This window comes from Giraffa tippelskirchi, chromosome 2, assembly GCF_054371585.1.
Source record: "Giraffa tippelskirchi isolate mGirTip1 chromosome 2, T2T-mGirTip1v1.2.pri, whole genome shotgun sequence".
Classification (NCBI taxonomy): Eukaryota; Metazoa; Chordata; class Mammalia; order Artiodactyla; family Giraffidae; genus Giraffa; species Giraffa tippelskirchi.
This window is the reverse complement of record NC_137276.1, coordinates 7079577-7095584: the sequence shown is the minus strand read 5'-3', so window position 1 is coordinate 7095584 and position 16008 is coordinate 7079577.

Below are 16008 nucleotides of genomic sequence, written 5' to 3'. Positions count from 1 at the left end.
AAAGTAAAGGGGGAATAAATGGAAGCACAATTTTGGTAATCTGAAAGCTCTTCCTATAATGGTTCATAATGGGAGGAGGTTTAAAAATGTTGATTAAAATAAATTATCTGTAATTTTCATTTTGCTCTTATTTTCTTGTTAATGGTAAGAATTTGATAGGAGTAAGGAGAATGAGGACTGGGTGAAAAGAAGTAAGAAAAAGAATGCTAAAATAGCTCCCATTTCTTGTAATGTGACAGACTGGGGATTCTGAGATACTCACCCATACGCACACACACCCCTTTTAAGAGTATTGGTGATGAGAAAAATAGGACACTGAAGTAGGTTGTTTTCTTCTTGAGAGCATTTGATGAACAAGATAATCTTGAATTTTGATTTTCATGGCTCCATGCATACAGGAGACAAAGCTCAAAACTTGTGTATGCTGGGAATATAAAGGGAGAATCCATGCTGCTACCATAAAGCAATAGCTGGCTTAACTGAGAGTGATTTTGCCTACCAGGGCACATTTGGCAAAGTCTGGAGACATTTTTGATTGCTGTAGCTGGGGAGTTGCTACTGGCACCTACTGGACAGAGGCTAAGGATGCTGCAATGCTATGCTATGCTATGCTAAGTCGCTTCAGTCGTGTCCGACTCTGTGCAACCCCATAGACGGCAGCTCACCAGGCTCCGCCGTCCCTAGGATTCTCCACGCAAGAATACTGGAGTGGGTTGTCATTTCCTTCTCCAATGCATGAGAGTGAAAAGTGAAAGTGAAGTCGCTCAGTCGTGTCCGACTCTTAGTGACCCCATGGACTGTAGCCTACCAGGCTCCTCCGTCCATGGGATTTTCCAGGCAAGAGTACTGGAGTGGGGTGCCATTGCCTTCTCCGTCACTTTCACTTTCACAGGATGCTGCAAAACAGTCTGCAATGCACAGAACAATCTCCCACAACTAAGAATCATCTGGTCCCAAATGTCAATAGTGATAAGGCTGAGAAACCCGGCTCTGAAGGCTTACATCATCAGTATATCACTTTTATGTGGAATTTAAAAAATGGTACAAATGAACCTATTTGTAAAACAGAAATAGTCACAGATGTAGAAAACAAACTTATGGTTAATAATAAGAAGAGGGGGGAAGGGATAAATTGGGAGATTGGGATTGACATATACACACTATGATATATAAAATAGATAAATAATAAGAACTTATTATATTGCACAGGGAACCCTACTCAATACTCTGTAATGACCTATATGAGAATAGAATCTAAAAAAGAGTGGATATATATACAATTCATTCACTTACCTGTACAGCAGAAACTAACAACATTGTAAATCAACTATACTTCAATAAAAATTAATTTAAAAAAAGAGTGTACCATTTAAATTTCCCACTAGCAGTGTGTGAGAGGTCCAGTTGCTTCACATGATCACTGATACTTAAAATAATCAGTATTTTTAATTAAAAAAATTAAAAAAAACTTTATTGGAGTATGATTGATTTCAAATTGCCAACATCCGTTGGATCATAGAAAAAGCAAGAGAATACCAGAAAAACATCTGCTTCTGCTTCATTGACTATGCTAAAGCCTTTGACTGTGTGGATCACAACAAACTGGAAAATTCTTAGAGATGAGAATATCAGACCACCTTAGCTGCCTCCTGAGAAACCTGTATGCAGGTCAAGAAGCAACAGTTAGAACCAGACATGGAACAATGGACTGGTTCCAAATTGGGGAAGGAGTACATCAAGGCTGTATTTTGTCACCCTGCTCATTTAATTTATATCCAGAGTACATCATGTGAAATACCAGGCTGGGTGAAGCACAAGCTGGAATCAAGATTGCCAGGAGAAATATCAATAACCTCAGATATACAGATGATATCACCCTTATGGCAGACAGCGAAGAGGAACTAAAGAACCTCTTGATGAAGGAGAAAGAGGAGGGTGAAAAATCTGACTTAAAACTCAACATTCAAAAAATGAAGATCATGGCATCCAGTCCCATCACTTCATGGCAGATAGATGGGGAGACAAGGGAAACAGTGACAGAATTTATTTTTGGGGGCTTCAAAATCATTGCAGATGGTGGCTGCAGGCATTAAATTAGAAGACGCTTGCTCCTTGGAAGAAAAGCTATGACCAACCTAGACAGCATATTAAAAAGCAGAGACATTACTTTGCAAACAAAAGTCCGTGTAGTCAAAGCTATGGTTTTTCTAGTAGTCATGTATGGATGTGAGAGCTGGACATTGAAGAAAGCTGAGAGCTGAAGAATTGATGCTTTTGAACTGTGGTGTTGGAGAAGACTCTTGAGTGTCCCTTGGACTGCAAGGAGATCAAACCAGTCAATCCTAAAGAAAATCAACCCTGAATATTCATTGGAGTACTGATGCTGAAGCTGAAGCTCCACTACTTTGGCCACCTGATATGAAGAGCTGGCTCATTAGAAAAGACCCTGATACTGGGAAAGATTGAAGGCAGGAGGCGAAGGGGAAGACAGAGGATGAGGTGATTGGACGGCATCACTGACTCAATGCACATGAGTTTGAGCAAGTTCTGGAAGTTGGTGGTGGACAGGGAAACCTGGTGTGCTATAGTCCACGGGGTTGCAAAAAGTTGGACATGACTAAGTGGGCTGAACTGACTGCCTGATGGTTGATTTCAGTCTTTCTAATTTTAGCATTCTAGTGGATATATGGTGGTATCTTACTGGAGTTTCAATTCTCATTTTCCTAGTGAATAATGATGTGGAGCATCATGTCATGTATTTTTTTTTTTTGCCATTCATGTGTCTTCTTTGGTGAAGAACCACTTAACTCTTTGCCCGTTAGACAAAAAACTAGATGGATTTTCATCTTTTTTAAAAGAGCAAAATTGAAATTAAGCCACTTCTCCCACTCCCCCCAGTTGCTAGCAAACACATTTTTGGGGGGCTGGCATGGTATGCCTCCATGAGAATTCATTAGCACAAGCTGCCCTGATCCAGGTTTGCCTCTCACTCAAACTCATTCCAACTGATGCTGATTTCTCTCATTTACTTCAGGCTATTTAAAGTGGTCATAGGCCTGTTGTCCTCCCAGAAGCAAACCACCTGGGCAAATCCACCTTCTACCTGGGCCTCAAATAACCCATACATATAAATTTTGGAGAAATAAACACACATAGTAAAAGACATAAGAAAGTAATGTTATCAATAGTGAATGCCAGCAGATAGAGAGAGGAGAATCAGCTCCCCAAAGACTTCAGTTGTTGAAATTAACATGGGGGATGCAAAATAAAAATACATGTTTAAAGAAAAAATGAGTGAAAGAAAATGTGATTAAAGAATAAGAGATTAATGTCTAAGCAGATATGAAAGAAGTAGAACTTTAAAAATGAAAAGCAGAATGATTGCTATTAAAAAACTCAAGGGAAAGCAATTAGACATAGCTGATGAAAGTTAGTAAAACAAAAGGTAGCTCTAAAAACTTTCCCACAGGGAAGCACAGAGAGATTAAGATATGGAACAGAAGACTGATAAAGAGATATGGAGGTTGGAATGAGAAGGTCCAGCACATGTCTGATCAGGGTTTCTGAACAAGAGAAGAGAAAGTAGCGCAGAGACAATATTTAGAGGATGACCGGTCATTTCCCATGAGTCATGAAAGATGCCAGTCCAGAGTTTGTGGAACACCAGTGAATCCCAAGCAAGATGAATAAAAGGAAGTTCTACATATAGACCTATTACACTGTGAAACAGAGAAAATCTTTAAAAAATCCAGAATGAAATGACCTTCAAAAACATGATAATTAGGTTGACCACTGACTTCTTCTAGGAAGAACAAAAGCCCAAATATGGTGGAATGGTACTATCATCATCTAAAGATAAAAGTCATGTATGGATGTGAGAGTTGGACTGTAAAGAAAGCTGAGCACCAAAGAATTTTGAACTGTGGTGTTGGAGAAGACTCTTGAGAGTCTCTTGGACTGCAAGGAGATCCAACCAGTCCATCCTAAAGAAGATCAGTCCTGGGTGTTCATTGGAACTGAAGCTGAAACTCCAATATTTTGGCCACCTGATTCGAAGAGCTGACTCATTTGAAAAGACCCTGATGTTGGGAAAGATTGAAGGCAGGAGGAGAAGGGGACAACAGAGGATGAGATGGTTAGATGGCATCACCAACTCAATGGACACGAGTTTGGGTAAAGTCTGGGAGTTGGTGATGGACAGGGAGGCCTGGCGTGCTGCGGTTCATGGGGTCGCAAAGAGTCGGACATGACTGAGCGACTGAACTGAACTGAAAGAAAAAATAACTATCAACCTAGAGTAATGTACCCAGTAAAATATCTTTCAAGAAAACAGGGAGACTCTGCAGTCTCTTAGAACTCCAAGCAAAGGAAAGGAAATTCTAACAGATGGACTTTAGGCAGAAGGAAAGTGGTCTAGATGGAAGTGCTGAGATGTAAGGAAGAACAAAGGGCGAAGAAAGTATCTGATGCTTACCAAGCACAGACTGAATAAAACAATATTAACAATTCCCCTGGGCTGAAAATAAATAAATAAGAACACTTACAAAATAGCACTAATGTCTGGAGGGGGTGATCAGAATTAAAGAGTTATTAGGTCTTGTATTGTTTGAGGGGAGAGTAAAGATAGTCATCAGTTGTGTATTTTAGTACAATAAGTTAAGTGTGGATGTTAATATCTCTAGGGTAATGATTAAAATGAGAAAATAAGATTCATACTTTGTAAGCTAAGAGGGAAAAGGGAAGAGGCCAGGGATTAAAAGTTTAAAAAGAAACAAAACTAAAACATATTTTGTCCAGGGATACAAATGCACAGCAGAATTATTAAAAGGGAGAATGATAAACAGAGAACTCAGGATCATGGTTACTTGGCAGGCAGTGGGAGGAATTCGAAGATCTGGGAGGACATACATGGGCTGACTTCAATCATAAGTTGAAAAATTTTTTTCTTAAACCGAGTGATGAGTACCTGATCGCTGAATTGCTGTTACTTACATCTTAAATGTATTTTAATTCATAATTTTTTGTATCTTTTCAAATTTGATTACAAAAACAGATTTTCAAAAGGAAAAAAAACACTCCTAAACACTTTCCATTTTTGTAAACACTAATAACTCTCAGGAGTTGAGAGATTTGTGTACATGTTCAAATTCCTCCCCTAAGCCCTTTGTGGGCAGATACCACCCCTCCAGCTCCACTGGTACCTCACTTAGCACATTGCATATAGGTGTTCAACACATGCTGTCATGTCCGAGTTTATATAAGAGATATAACTATCAGTAGGATGACTGTACTTAGAAGTTTAAAGGGACACTTTGCTCAAGTTGTTTAAATAAACATTTTCATAGCAAAGCTTAGTGCCTTTCATCTCTCTAGGGAGTATCTTGATTTGGGTTCCCCTAGAAGCAGATACTAGGCTAAGAACTGAAGGGATAAACAGTTTACTTGGGAAGTATTCCCTGGAAATACTGACAGGGGCACGGTGAAGGAAGACCGAAAGGGAAGGAGGCCGCGGAGGAGGCTTTATGGAGCCAGTCGCTGGGGGGGGCTCAGTCCCTCTGCGTGTGCTCAGTTGCTCAGTCATGTCTGACTCTTTGAGACCCTCTGGACTGTAACCCATCAGGCTTTTCTGTCCATGGGATTTTTAGGCAAGAATACTGGAGTGGGTTGCCCTGTCCCTCCTCCAGGGGATCTTCCCGACACAGGGATCAAACCCTGCTCTCCTGTATCTCCTGCGTTGCAGGTGGAATCTTTATGTGGCCTTGAAGAAAGGGAGCAACATGCTTCAGAGTGAACCCAACCATGGGACTTGGCAGCAAGCTAGTTCTTACCACCTTCCACATCTCCAGGTAAAGCTGCTTCCCAAACATTCCCTCTTCCAAACACTGAAGCTAAAATCCTTGGCAGTGTCCCAGTGTTTGCAGGAAGCCTCCTCTGGCATAGCACAGCATCAGGTTATTTACTTTTTTGGGACTTCCCTGGTGGCTTAGATGGTAAAGAATCCACCTGCAGTGCAGGAGACTCAAGTTAGATCCCTGGGTCAGGAAGATTCCTTGGGGGAGGAAATGGCAGCCCACTCCAGTACTCTCGCGTGATGAATTCCATGGACAGAGGAGCCTGGTGGGCTACAGTCCATGGGGTCGCAAAGAGTCGGACACGACTGAGCACAGCACAGCACCAGGTCCTTTGGCTTGTAGAGGTGAAAGGTGCAGAGGTGTGGGCGGGACACCACAGCATCTGCGAGAGCACTAGAGGACCTTTGGGTAGAAAGCTGGGACATGTGAGCCTAGGTGTAGGAGTGGGAGAATTTACCTTTGAGGAACCAAGTTAGAGAAAAGCTTTGATATAGTAAAAGGGATTGGAAAAAGGAGGACAACTGCAGTAAGTAAATGGTCTCAGTGGCAGGAAATGACTAGAGGTGCTCGGACACAGCTTGGACAGTGAGGGCTCTGACAGTAATTGGGGCTTGTCTGAACACAGAGGCAGAGAACCAGTGGTGTTACAAGCGCGGGCATCCCATATAATGGCCAGGTAAAGCGATAAATAGTAAGCGCTGATACTGCCATGAAGAAAGGTGTACCTTTTCATGCAGGGCAGGTATAAGATGATTTAAGCCTATCTCTCCTAAGGGTGAATCAGTGGATGTGGTTTCAGCTCCACAGGACACACATAACGTATTGAAACATACTGTACAGGGTAGGCAAAGATACAGCCAGCAGAATTTTGAAAAGCAGATTCTAGTATGAATATCAAAGAAGAATTCAAGGAAAAAGTCATTGAGCAAGGCCATAGTTAGGAAGGTATTGAATGGACATTTCTCAGTTGCCTTTCCAGAACATATTCCCCCCAATATTATCCTGACTCCCTGTCCCTCTTGAGGAATTTATCAGTTTTCCATTATTAGCCATGCATCTTACGGTGAGAATGACTCAGTTTCAGCCTTGAGATGAGCCCCCAAAGAAAACAGATGCCCCACAAAAGTAGAAGGAGGGAGAGAAACCAGATCTGGGTAGCTTGCGGAGCAAGGGCTCTCTGTCCAATGCACACAGGAGCAAGGGCTAAGGTGCCTGCTTTTGCAGAAAGAAAGAGTTTTGTCACCAGGTTGGGCAGCAAGGAGATGGGTGACCAGGTTCTAAACCTGCCTCCACATCCAGGGTTCAGGGTGAAATATAAGGAGAGAGAGGCAGAAGCTGATTGGCTAGTCTTAAATCAACCCTGAATATTCACTGAAAGGACTGATGATGAAGCTGAAGCTTCAATATTTTGGCCACCTGATGCAAAGAGCCAATTCAATGGAAAACACCCTGATGCTGGGAAAAATTGAAGGCAAGAGAAGAAGGGGGTGAAAGAGGATGAGATGGTTGGATGGCATCACTGACTCAGTGGACAAGAGTTTGAGCAAACTCTGGGAGATAGTGAAAGACAGGGAAGGCTGGCGTGCGTCAGGTCATGGGGTTGCAAACAGTTGTACACGACTGAGCGACTGAACAACAAATCAGTCCATGTAAGTTACTCTGGGTGCGGGAAGCCAGCTTTTCTGTATTGAATGACTTCTTTGGTAAAGGGCTCTGGCAGCAACATTTCTATTCTCTGAGTTCCCATCCTAGAGGCACGGGATCCTGTCTCTGTTAAATAACTCAAGGTTTGATTAATCAACAACCTGTGTTAAGGGAGCAAATCCGGTTTAAGCTGGCCAATGTTTTATGTGCTGTTTTAGCATCACTGGGGCTGCTAAATCAGGCCCCACTTCTTTGATTTGTTAGTAACAAGAACCTGTTTAAACAAATTTGAGTTGGGTTTTCTATCACTTACAATGTGAAGAGATTTGACTAACTCAAAGACTATAGTATACAAGATAAACTTGTCATAATCTTTATTAACTAAACAAAGCCAAATTATTGAACCATATAAAGAAAACTCAAGAAATGCAGGAGAGATAAAATTGTAGTGGAAGACTTTGAAAGTCCTCTTTAGGGGTGAACTAGGAAACAAAAACAAGCATGTTTAAATCTGAACACTATAATTAATAAGGCAGGTCTAATAGATGTATTGACTTCACCCAGGATACCTGTGCAGCTGCCATTGGTACCTTTACAGAGTTTTCACAAACTTGCAATAAAATTTGATGTGTTCCTCAAATAAGAAAAAGTACCACAGTCTCTGCTAAATATTCTGGGAGCTCATAACAAAAGTGGACAAAAAAACAAACCTCCCAAGCCTCTAAACCAAACAAGTGTCCTCCTTTCTAACCCATTTTTTAAGTCAAAAAGGAAATAAAATGAATAACTATAGGATATCTGGGAAATGACTACAATAAAAATGTGACTTTAAAACCTCTGAGATATAGCTGAAGTTGGACTCTAATGGCATTTTCCATTAAGCATTTTGTTAAATAAAAAAAAAATACATAACTCAAGTATCCAACTAATAAAAAGAATCTGTGCTTTCTGCTTAGTTTTGCTGTGAATCTGAAAGTGCTCTAAAAATGTTAAACAAAGATTTCATAAATCTTAGGAAAACGGAAGTAAAAAATTGAGACAAAATTAAATATTGATAAATTATAAGATGGTATCACTAATAAATAAACCCAAGAGGCAGTTCTTGAGAGGTGGTGATCAATGCATTATATTAATCTACTAACTAGCTTAGTCAAGAACTAAAACAGAAAGCCTAAATATACAAAACTAGGAATCACACAGGGAAATGAAGCATGGAGACTGATAAAATTTGAAGATTTTAAGATAGTACTTTGCTTAATTTATGCTGAATCACTTAAATATAACAATGAAATAAATGATTTCCAAGGAAATTACCCAAGTCCACAATCAATGGAAAGGTAACTAGAAAATCTAAATGGGCTGATAACCAAGGAAAGAGGAAGTAGTTTTAAGAAGTCTTGGCCTACAAAGGTTCCAGAGGTTTTCATGGGTGATTTATTTAGACCTTCAAAGAAGAGATAATTTCTATGCTCTGTGAGATCTTTCAGGTCATAGAAAAGCAAAAAAACCCTATAAAATCTGGTTAGAAAGCCAGAATTTGTCAATGAAAGCATGCACCAAACCAAAAGACCTACTGACAGACAAATAGCAGGACAACTTCACTCAATCCCCAGGTGAAAATCAGAATCCTCTATTGAAATACAGTCTGTACTTCTGCTCCGTCATGTCCAACTCTTTGCGACCCCATGGACTATAGCCCACCAGGCTCCTCTGTCCATGGAATTTTCCAGGCAAGAATACTGGAGTGGGTTGCCATTTATTGTGTAGGGGATCTTCCTGACCTAGGGATCGAACCTGAGTCTCTTGCATCTCCTGCATTGGCAGATGGATTTTTTACCACTAGTTCTATGGAATATTAAAGGAATTATGACCAAGAGGAGTTCTTTGTAGAAAAGTAAAGATGGTTTAATATTATGAAATCTAATAATATATTCCACCATATATTAGCAATAGATACCAAAAATTCTTCTGATACATTTTGATAGCTATCCCTTACTTTTAAAAGCCCATGGTAAAATATAAATGGTTACTTCCTAGATATAACTTTATGTGTGTGTGTGGTGTGCGCATTTCATAACGCAAAACAGTAGCCAATATCCTGCTTACTAACAGAATATGAGAAGTAATGCCCATTAAAATCAATAAAAGATGAGTGCCAGTTACTACTACTAATATTTGAGAGTTATCGCTAAATTCCCATGCAACAAGCTTTTGACAGTTTATACTAACATCAACGAACAAGAAAGGGCCTGTTAAGCTACACTGTTGTCTACACTGTGTTATTACCCTTTTAAATCTTTGTCAACTTGATGCAGAAAATAATATTTTATAGTTTTAATATCATTTCCTTAAGTGTCAGTAAGCTGAATTTTTACAAGTTTAGGAGCCATTTTTACTTTTGTGAATAACCTACTCAATTGTCTTTCTGATATTCTGTTTTATATTGTTGCATATGCAAATTAACATTATTAACCCTGTCATAGAGCTTATAAATATCTTTCTCTGTCTTTAATCTTGTTGATGTTTTTGAGATGAAATTTAAGTGTTTTTATATAATAAAATATTCAATCATTTCTCTAAAGTTTTCTGTCCTTGGTGTTTTTATTGAGAAAGGATCTCTTCAAAGAGCATGAAAATATTCTCCATTGTTTTTTTCTAACAATTTTATAGTTATAGTTACAATTTTTCATTGAACCCTTTGGATTCAAAAATCACTAAGGATGTTAACTGCAGCCATGAAATTAAAAGACACTTGCTCCTTGGAAGGAAAGCTATGACAAACCTAGGCAGCATATTAAGAAGCAGAGACAACACTTTGCCAACAAAGATCCATATGGTCAAAGCTATGGTTTTTCCAGTAGTCATGTACAGATATGAGAGCTGGAGCTTAAAGAAGGCTGAGCACTGAAGAATTGATGCTTTCAAATTGTTGAGCTGGAGAAGACTCTTGAGAATCCCTTGGACAGCAAGGAGATCAAACCAGTCCATCCTAAAGGAAATCAACCCTGGATATTCATTGGAAGGACTGATGCTGAAGCTGAAGCGTCAATACTTTGGCCACTTGATGTGAAGAGCCTACTCATTGGAAAAGACCCTGATGCTGGGAAAGATTGAAGGCAGGCGGAGAAGGGGGATGACAGAGGACGAGATGATTGGATGGCATCACTGACTCAATGGACATGAGTTTGAGCAGACTGTAGGAGATGGTGAAGGACAGGGGAGTCTGGTGTGCTGCAGTTCATGCGGTCTCAAAGAGTTGGACACGACTTAGTGACTGAACAGCAACAACAATTTTACATTGAGCCCTTTGAACCACCTGTAATTCATTTGGGCCTTCCTGGTGGATCATTGGTAAAGAATCTGCCTGCCAATGCAGGAGATGCAGGTTCAATCCCTGGGTCTGGAAGATCCCCTAGAGAAGGAAATGGCACCCCACTCCAGTATTCTTGCCTGGGAAATCCCCTGGACAGAGGACCTTGGAGGGTTACAGTCCCTGTGGTTACCTCGCCTTAGCGATTAAAAAAACAACAACAAACAAGGAGAGTTAAGGTTACAAATTTCCCCATCTCCACTTAGGAAGTAATTCATCCTTCACTCATTGATTCCGAGCATTGTCCTTAAACACTGTTTTCTTTTGTAACCTCAGGTTTGCTTGTGCATATTCCCACTTGTCTGTTTATTGCTGTGTCAGTACATATTGTTTTAGAAACCAGCATTATTGACTCTAATACTTGCCAGAGCAAGTGCTCCATTATTTTTGTATTTCAGATTTTTCTTGTTATTCTCAGTAAAATGATTTTTTTCAAGTTCCAAAGAAAGTTCTGTTGGCATTATGACTGAGACTCTGTTGAATTCTAGTTAGATTTAGAAAGAAGTACTAAGTATTTTTACCTAAGAGTAAAATATGTTTCTCTATCTTAAAAATCATTTTTATGTTCCTCAGTGGAGTTGTATATAGTTATTCATGTACATCCTATGTATTCTTCACTAACTTTATTCTTAGGTGTATTATATTTTTGAGACTAGCGTGGATTTTTCATTATATTTCTTTAAATTATGCTTTGAAAATGGTTACTGATTATATATTAAAAACTATCTGTATAATAATTTTAATTGGTAATAGACATGGTGTTATAAATATAATATTATGAAAAATTACTATATTTTCTAAAAACATAGTAAATAGAGTGGCATTGTTTTACATTTTTGCAAATCTCTTTAATGTTTGGCTTAATGCAAGATGACTTATCTGATTCTGCATTCAATCTATTGTGTTATGACACAGCATGTAGCCTCTGGAAAACTCTGTACTACATGCTAGTAAAAGAATGAGAGTGAAAGAAAGCAGATAACATCTTTATGTTATTATAATATTCTCAGGGACCTCCAGAGGCCCCCCAAACACACTTTGAGAACCACTGCTCATAACCACTATTATTAATATTGTTTCATCGGCTATAGAACATCATTTTTAGAAGAATTCCACTGTCTGTTGAATGTCTACTCTGTGCCATACCCTCTCTTGAAGTCTTCAGGACAGTCCTTCAGGGTAGCATTATTACCTCCTCCCCCAAATTTAGAGATGAGCAAACTAAAATACAGAGACTCAACCATTTTTCCAAAATCATACATGGGATGATAATGGTACTAGAATTCAAACCCAAGTCTCCCTGACTTCAATGCTCAAACCCTTTGCATCTTCCCTGTCTCTCAACATTTTTCATTAAAAACACTGTAAGGTGAATTACAGAAAACAATCACAGAAAACTAGCCAATCTGATCACATGGACCACAGCCTTGTCTAACTCAATGAAACTAGGCCATGCTGTGTGGGGCCACCCAAGACGGACGGGTCATGGTGGAGAGGTCTGACAGAATGCGGTCCACTGGAGAAGGGAATGGCAAACCACTTCAGTATTCTTGCCTTGAGAACCCCACGAACAGTATGAAAAGACAAACAGATAGGACACTGAAAGATGAACTCCCTAGGTCGGTAGGTACCCAATTTGATACTGGAGATCGGTGGAGAAATAACTTAAGAAAGAATGAAGGGATGGTGCCAAAGCAAAAACAACACCCAGTTGTGGATGTGACTGGTTATAGAAGTGGAGAAGACTCTTGAGAGTCCCTTGGAGTGCAAGGAGATCCAACCAGTCCATCCTAAAGGAGATCAGTCCTGGGTGTTCATTGGAGGGTCTGATGTTGAAGCTGAAACTCCAATACTTTGGCCACCTCAGGCAAAGAGCTGACTCATTTGAAAAGACCCTGATGCTGGGAAAGATTGAGGGCAGGAGGAGAAGGGGACGACAGAGGAAGAGATGGTTGGAGTTTGGGTGGGCTCCGGGAGTTGGTGATGGACAGAGAGGCTTGGTGTGCTGAAGTTCATGGGGTCGCAAAGAGTCGGACACGACTAAGTGACTGAACTGAACTGAACTGAAGGTGAATTAAATGAGAGCCATTTCTTCGATCTCCTCCCTGAGTGCTCTGTTTAAATGCAACATGGTATTAGCGTACTTGGTGTGGCCAGGACCCAAGCTGACCTAAGTGCTTCCCTGGCCACTGTCTACACAGGACCACCAAAGTTCCTCCACGTGCTTCGCTGCTGTTATTTCTGATGAATGGCTCAGAACACACGTTTAGCATATTGCATCACACGCTTTGGCGTTAAGGACGATTATTCTGCAATAAATGAAAGGATCACATCCTCTCATGAAGAATAGGCAGCAGTGGTAGATCAATTTCTTAAAAAGATTTTCTCTTCATGACTGTCAAGGGGTTAGATCTAGGATAGTGTAGCACACAGATAATAAAGGTGAAATACAGGATACTTTGCAGATAACTACTATCCACTTTCTTTTTTCTGACAGTTATGGAGGGAAAGGAAAACCACAGATCTCTGATAAGACCTAGAGACATCCTTTCATTATGTGTCTTAAGAGACAGGAATAAGTGAGAGTAGACGAGAAAGAGACACAGGGAAAAATTAGGAGGATAGAGAAAAAACTGCAACAGTCTTATATTATATGAGTGGTTTCTGATTACTGCACATCTGCAAACAATATTTGAGGTTTATTTCTTCTCTCTGGGGATTCCTTGCTGGGCTAAAGTTGATGTCTGGAGCTATGTATAACTTCTGTGAAAGGATCCCTTGGCAAATTAAATTCTACGGTTTTGTCTTCATTCATAATACATACTTTATACATCTCTGCAAATAACCATTGGAATTTAAACGAGAAAGCGACAAAATAGTCCTGGTGGTGTGTCTAAACGAAATTGGAACATTTGAGTATTCTGAAGTCATCCCTGATCATCTTTTTGTTTTAACTCTAGGCTTATTTTTTCCCATTGAAATGGTTCTTTCTCACTTTTAGAATGATAACAGTGAAGAATGAAAACAAAAGATGCTACAGCACAATTTCTCAAAATAAGTCTCTATGCTAACATCATCCATATGAAAATAGGGAGAAAATCACAACAGAAGTTTAAAAGGAAAGGAAAGGAAAAAAGAAAAATACAAACTCATCTGCACTTCCTGCCTATACTGGCCTGCCCTCGAGAACATAGTAAAAGTCCTTTACAAATGACCACAAATCACTGTGGGCAGATTCAACTTTTTCATGGTGTTATGTCAAGACCTAAACTTAAGGTTCTCATAAACACAATTCCCAATCTCAAAGAACTCCAAAGCCCTTCACCCCAGTCAAGGAGGATAAGTATGACACTCCTCACAGTCAAGATCACTAAGACAGAAATATGCCACGCTACATATCGCTACGATATGCTACGTATTGAAGGTGGGGTTCACCATTGGTTATTACTGATGAACTGACCCAGCCTTTCAAGTCAGCTTGAGGTCTGGGAATGTTCTAGATACACTTTGAAAGTGAAAGTCACTCAGTCGTGTCTGATTCTTTGTGACCCCATGGACTATACAGTCCATGGAATTCTCCAGGCCAGAACACTGGAGTGGGTAGCCTTTCCCTTCTCCAGGGGATCTTCCCAACCCAGGGACTGAACCTGGGTCTCCCACATTGCAGGTGGATTCTTTACCAGCTGAGCCGCCAGGTAAGTCCAGATACACTTTAAGTTCAGGTAAAACTTTGTTCTTTTCCTATATTTGTTTGTAAGTGATCAGTTAACTGAAAGAGAAGAGCATAGTTTACAAAGAAATTCTTAAACAGAAAACATGAAAATAAATATATGCACATAAATGTAACAATAAATAGAGAGGAAAAGGGAAAACAATTATCCACAATCTCACCATTCTAACACTACTATTTGTAGCACTTCAATTTTTTTCTCTTCTTGTCTTTTTTCCTATGTGTTTATGTATGTATACACTCTTTCTTTCTAAAAAATAGTCATATTCATATTATGATATAATTTGTATCTGTTTTTTAAAAAAATTAGAATTCAGTATCACTAGCATTCACAAAGTTCCTACATAATTTTAATAATTCATTTAGTGGATGTACCATAACTGATTATTCCCTTATGACTATAAACTCATGTTGTGTATAAATTTTGTGTGTGTATGCAAAATATCTTCATGCATACTGATTTCCCTTTTTCTCTTTCTCTTTTCTGGTTTTTCATCTTTGTCTTCTTTTATTTCTGATTCCCGCTTCCCCGTTTCTTACTGTCCTCACTGAGCACCAAGTTTAAGGTCCATCCACACTGCTATGGTTTTGTTTCTGGCTGCAGTAAACATGCCTTTGTGCATGATCACCCCACTCTGTGTGAGCTGCCCACTCTCCAGGGCTGGGACCCTGGGTTACCTTCAACTCCCCTCCACTACCTGTAACCCTGCCCCTCATGTGCCCCTTTTGGGAACATACTTGTACATATCCCTTTTTGGATCCGTTTCAGAATTTCTTGGGGAGGTATAAACAGGATGAGACTGCTGGATAATAGGGGTTGTAATAGTAACACTGACTAAGAACAGCCGAGGTTGTTTTCAGAATGGTTGTAACTTTTTATGTTCTTACCAGTAGTCCATGGAAATTTCATATCTCCGTATCTTTTCCAACACTTGAATTCATCTCACTTTCTAATTTTTGCCAACCTTGTAGATGTAAAGTGATATCTCATTGCTGGTTTAACTGTCACTTTCTGATTTTTAGTAAATTTGAGGTTTTTTTAACTGGCCTGCTAGCCTTTTAGGATTCCTCTTCTGTGAGTTGACTTTTCATGTCTTTCCCCTAGTTTTCTATTGGGGCTGTCCTTTCCTTTAGATTTGCCGGACATCCTTTGCTATACCAGATATCTTTTGTTGGTTTTAGACACTGCAAATAAATTCCATTCCTTCCTCTTACTTTAATCTTTATCTATAGTGTCTTTCATGAACCACAAATCCTTACTTTTGATGTAATTAAATTCATACATCTTATGCTTTATGATTTGTGCTACTGAAGTTTCATTATGAAAGTCATTTCCTTCTCCTGGATCATAAATACACTGATCATAAAATACTTTATTGAATGGACTTTATGATTTCATATTTACAATTATG